Raw genomic sequence first — 6,032 nt, forward strand, 5'->3', positions numbered from 1 at the left:
GGAGGCTGACCGGGTGGCGTTCCCTCCACCCAGCACTAAGACACATAGAGCTGCTGCTTTCTGTGATGAAATGAATCATTCTTGTGAAATATAACATGTTACTGCATTTGTCTTTTATCAGAGAATAGTCCAGATGCATTAACAGCACTGCGTTAAAACCATCTGTTGTTATGAATACAGATTAGCTGTTCCAATTCTTTTTTCTTTATTTGTTTTTGTGGCTGCATATTTAATATTGGGAAATAAATAGAACAATTGTGAAAAATACGCTTGAAAATATTAAAAACAACTGTCCTCTTGTTTTTCTCCTATTCAAACTTTAACTTATTGGAAAAAAAAAATTCTGACAGAGCAAAGATACTAAAAGTCATTCAAGACAAAAGCTGGATGTAAACCTATTTAAGCCAGAAACAGTGATTGCTACATCATTTTTCAATGAGTCATTTAACTGTTTGACTCAGCTGAACAAAATCCACTCCCTCCAAGGCAAACACTCCCAAGATCTTAAAACAAACACTGGACAAAGAGCTTTAAAGATTCTGTCATCCTCAATGTCAGTTGAATGACGGTGCAGCAATTTGAAATCATTTGACAATTGTGCAACATCACATGCAAACTACAGCATGACAGGAAATCTGGATCAGCCTCGATAGGCTCTCATTTCCCTCTTTAATTTTCAGTCACTAATATTCAGCTTAAAGAAATGTTGATCTTAAAAATGCTCAAAACAAACTGCCAATTGTCACATAAGTACGAACAACAGTCAAAACCCGTACCCCCCACAAGTAGACGGAGTTCCCTCTTCACTGGAGGGAACCCCAACATACAGGCATCAAGATGGGAGGCAAAAAGTATACCCACTCCTTCTCTGCGCCTCTCACCATGGTCAACTCAAAAGAACGTGATCCAGAGTCCTCAGGCTCCACTTCCTCAGTGGAAGATGCGGTGGTGGGATTGAGGAGGTCTTCGAAGTACTCTGCCCAAGTCATTCTCCATGGCCTCTGTGAACTTCTCCCATGCCCAAGTTTTAGCCTTAGCGACCACCTGAGCTGCATGTCGCTTGGACTGCCAGTACCCATCAGCTGCTTCCAGGGTCCCACAGACCAAAAAGACCTGATAGCTCTCTATTTTCAGCTTGACAGCATCCATTACTTCTGACAGCTGCCCACCAGCTGATTCTAGGGTTGCTCCTAAAACAGGTACTGACAACCATGTGGCCACAACTCTGATAAGTCAATGGAGGTGGGGAACGTGGCCGACTCTGTTTAGTTTGCGTTTACACACAACCATTACCCTCTTACATTTTGTTACTGCAGAAGAAGTTGCAATAGAATGATAAAATTTATTGGCTAGTCAACCCGCATCTTTGTGCACTAAATGTGATTCCTGAATCATAGCAGGGCTCTTTTTTTTTTTTGCAGAGAAACTCTAATACAGTGGTGCTTTTGTGAAGTATGTTATGACCTCGGCATTGATTGAGATTAGATTAAGAACCGTCATATGGTGAAAAATATGATAAAATTAAAAATGAGTTAACACACCAGTAAAAAGGGAGACAATTGGATCTGCTAACATAAGAATAATAAAACAAATATCCTCGAACTTAGGAAGAAAAAACTATTAACAGACAGAAACATCCAAAAACAAAGAGAACAAAGGAAGGTGAAGAGATGTAGAACTGTCAAACCTTCCTGAAAAATCCACATCTGGCAAAAAAAAAAAAAAAAAAAAAAAACTCAAGAAACTGAGGGCCTGCAACAACAGCACCATCAAAAACTACTTAAACCAAAACACAACATAGCCGGTTGGCCACATTCTTGAATATTTAGATATCTGTGTGACCCCCACAAAGTATGATCTCATACTTTGTGACCAAAGTATGTGGTCACAAAGTATGACCACTAAAATCACAACTAATTGTGATTTTAGTTTCAGATTTTACCTTGTTTGGAAATTTTTGAAGCAATGTCATGCAGCAGCACAAATGTCCCGCTAGATGGCAGAAGGGGGACATTATGGGACTGACGGTGCAACATTTCTGTGTTGAAAAAGCTACCCTCCATTCAGATGAGAGCTACCAGCGCAACAACACCGTGGGGCTCACTCATTTCTCCTTTTAAAACAGGTTAGTTCCGTGCTAAGCAGAAAGCCGATACGTAATGAACATGATTGTTAACATTATTGAGATATGTTTGGGACATCTTATGCCGGGATGAATATGATAAAATGTTGAATCTGAATGTCAGCATGAGGCACGCGCGTGTTAGCTTAAGGCAGTGGTTCCCAAACTTTTTCACCTGCCCCCCCTCAGTGGTTTCCAAACATTTTCTGGGCCCCCCTATGGATTACTTATAGCTGCCTTTTTGAACGATGTTTGTGGGTGGGGGGATCGACTTTTTGGGGGGCAAAATGAATGTACGTAGCCGAACATAGACAACATCAAGCTTGTTAAGCTTAAGGTGATGTGATATTATGATATTAGCTAGTCATCTTTTAGCTACCATTACCTGCATCCAACAGCTTTACTCAACTCAGTCGGTTAGTTTGGGGGAAAAACTGAAAAGTTATTTGCGTTTTGCTGCCATGATTCTAACACAAACCTGCGTAGCTCTACACAGCATCAGCAGGCCTCCTTCACTGCCGCACAGGTGTAAACCCAGCGCAGTCGTCGTCGTCGTCTTCTTGTTTTATGGCGGTTGGCAAACAACTTATATAGGTGCATTACCGCTACCTTCCAGACTGGAGTATAGATTAGATGTCCTACCACTATAATCTTCCCATAATACCTGACTTCCTAAGAAAACTAAAAATGCTGTTAAATACTACATCCTCAGACGATTTTTGCAGCAATTTTTTGGGGGCTGGGGGCTCTAGTGGCCTTTATTCAAAAGTTAATTGACAGGAAAGTAGGTAATGAGAGAAGGGGGAAGACATGCAGCAAAGGTCGCCAAGGCCAGGAAACGAACCTGCGACAGCTGCATGGAGGACTAAGGCCTCCATATGTGGGTTGTGCTTAACCCCTGCACCACCACAGCACAACCATGCAGCAAATTTTTAATATCTAATTTATTTTTATTTCTATTTAACTCATTAACACCTTTCTTTCCCGACTATACTTATTACATTCTAGAAAAATATGCGGCACTGTTTCTGACTCTCCACAATAACTACACAAACCTGTACTATGTTTATTAATTATTTTCAAAGTACTATCAAACCTTAAACTGTATATAACATCCTTTTCTTTTTTATTCCTATTATTACCTTCCCTACATTCCCCTACTTTTTTTGAATGCTATAATAAAATCTTGCCTTTTCTTCTCTATCCCATAGTTCCTGCCATTTCTTTTTAATTTATAATTTACTTATACGCTTGACCTCATTTTTGCTTATTTTGATATTAACCTCAACATTATCCCTTTTTGCTGCACTCTTAGCAAATTTATCTGCCAACTCATTTCCTACTATTCCAATATGAGCAGGAATCCAAATTAACTTAACCCAGGATTCATATTTTTTCATTCTAAAAATTGATTGATTAATATCCAATATATCTTGTCTTGTTTCTGAATTCTGTTCTAAAATACTTATTAATGTACTACTTGAATCTGAACAAATCAATATTTCCTTCTTTCTCGTTTCCTCACTCCATTCTAGAGCCATTAATATAGCCATTAGCTCACCCGTGTAAACTGTCAATCTATCTGTTACTCTTATTTTTCATAATATTTAAGTCCGGAATTATAAATGCTATTCCAATTTTATCATTTAACAATTTAGAAGCATCTGTATATACTTGTAAATACTCCAGCATATTCTTTATTTATATACCTTTCCACCTCTTTTTTTTCTGTTTGTCTGCCTTTTTCCAATAAGCTTAAATCAACTTCAGCTTTTCCACTTAACCAAGGTGGAGTGTCAGGAATACTCACCACATCCACTCTGGATGACCTAAAAAATAATTTTTAATATCCCAGAAACTAAAGCTGCACAAACAAAAATTTTAACGGCACAAATGGAGCACTAACGAAGTAGCCCACTTTGGTTTGTTTTGGAGCAAGATAGGGGGATGGTGAACTCTGGATGACCTAAAATATAATTTTTAATATCCCAGAAACTAAAGCTGCAGAAACAAAAAATTTAACGGCACAAACCTGCACAGACCTGCACAGACGGAGCACTAACCACTCAGACTATTTGCTGGATTTTTCGGTGTGGGTGCGGTGTCAGCTTCACACAGCTGCTATAACCTATTGATTCTTTGCCATGTTATTTGAAATATTTCAACATATTTAACTAACAAGATTTTTTATAATTTTGCTAAACAGATGCCAAAGAAGTCATTGGTTCCCCAAAAAGCTGTAATTGAAGTTCTCTGTGCTTCAAAAAACACAGTCATACGAAATGGCAACATTGCAACTCCAAGTGATGGGATATGGGGGAAAGCTCAGTAAAAAACTTGGCGAAAAGCTAACACCAAAAGCCCTTTTCACATTTGTCAAATTAAACAGACACAATATCTGGGCTACTCTTGACTGTAATAATGAAAAGAACATGACAGAGACAGACAGCGGTGAGAAAGACGCTCCTTTTGACCAAATCATGACTCCTTTACAAAACAAAGGCAATACGGCTTTTAATGTGGAGCTCCCATTTGAACAGTGGATGCATATGATTCCAGAGGGAGTCGCATACAAAAAGGATATGTTTAAAAAAAAAAAAAAGGGCATACACCATTTCGAAGAGAGGCACATGTACTCATATTGTGAACCAGGGAAAATGGAATGAAATTAAAAGTTCTTGCATTTTTACATTAAAAAGAGCCAAGGTGTACCCCAACCAGGTGTCGTCTTTCATAAAAATAAGATGTTTCTGTAAAGAGTGCAAGGGTCAACTGTACATTACATGTGAAAAGAAACCAGACATGCAGTGCCCAATGGTGCTGTGGTGTGTGATGGCAAACACGGACAAATCCCTGCACACAGGGTTTTCAAAGGTTTTGGAGCACAGTGTATTTTCATTGTCTGGAAGATTGTGTGCAGAAGTCAAAAAAAAAAACTTTGTGAAGGTAGATTGCAGCTACATGTGTGGAGAGCATCACAGGCAGAAAAACCGATGGACTTCGAAGACACTGAGCCACGTCATCTACCAAATGTAGCAACTATACGTAAAGCCAAACAAGAACAACGTGTTTCGTTCAGTTGAATAATTTGATGGAAGAAAATAATGCGGGATGAAATCCATTGCTACGGGAACAGGCTGAGAACAGAGGCATCGATTCGGCACAAGGTAAGTCAATGTGTGTGTGTTGATGTATGCGTTTGTATACAGAGTATTAAATAATTTTTAGGTAACTCAATTTTTTTATATATATATTACAATTATATAAAATACATTTAACATGCAGTCGGAGCAATACCGAGCATGGTAATTTAAGAACAGCCGAGGGCAGCAACGCTTAAACCTGAAAATTATTTCATCTTTCTGTTCTACCAACAACGAGCAATACGATACAAACCACACAGGTAGCCGGACAAATTAAAGACCAAAGCCTTTCCTTTCTAGCCGTATTGGTGTCGCTGCTCTACATAAAAAAAAAAAAAAAAACCCACAGAACAAGTCAGCCTACGAATAGTAAAGAAGGGCTTATTTCCCGAATCCTAAAAATATGACTGTTATGGCCCTGGGCCTTGTGGGCTGGGTTGCAGGTGCTTTTGTCTGTTTTTGTGCTCCTCCCCTTTGCAGGTGTTGCTGGTCCGTTTGATTTGGAGCACAGAGTATTTAAGCCTGGCTGTCTCCACCTTCTGGGTCGCCTTTGGTGTCCACTGCTGCTTGACGCTTGCGGTGCTCTGTTGCCAGGCCTCACCTCCCCGCCTTTTGCACATTTGAGTTTGTTTTTGCACCTCAACACTTCCATATGCACTCATAAAACACATCCAAGCATTTGCATTACACCACTGATACTGACATCCACAATCCATTGTTGTTTTTGTTAATATTCCTTTTTATGCACTTCAACCACTGCATGGTGT

This window comes from Poecilia mexicana, unplaced genomic scaffold (assembly GCF_051168715.1).
Source record: "Poecilia mexicana isolate PSO_F unplaced genomic scaffold, ASM5116871v1 scaffold_16, whole genome shotgun sequence".
In the NCBI taxonomy this organism is placed as follows: domain Eukaryota; kingdom Metazoa; phylum Chordata; class Actinopteri; order Cyprinodontiformes; family Poeciliidae; genus Poecilia; species Poecilia mexicana.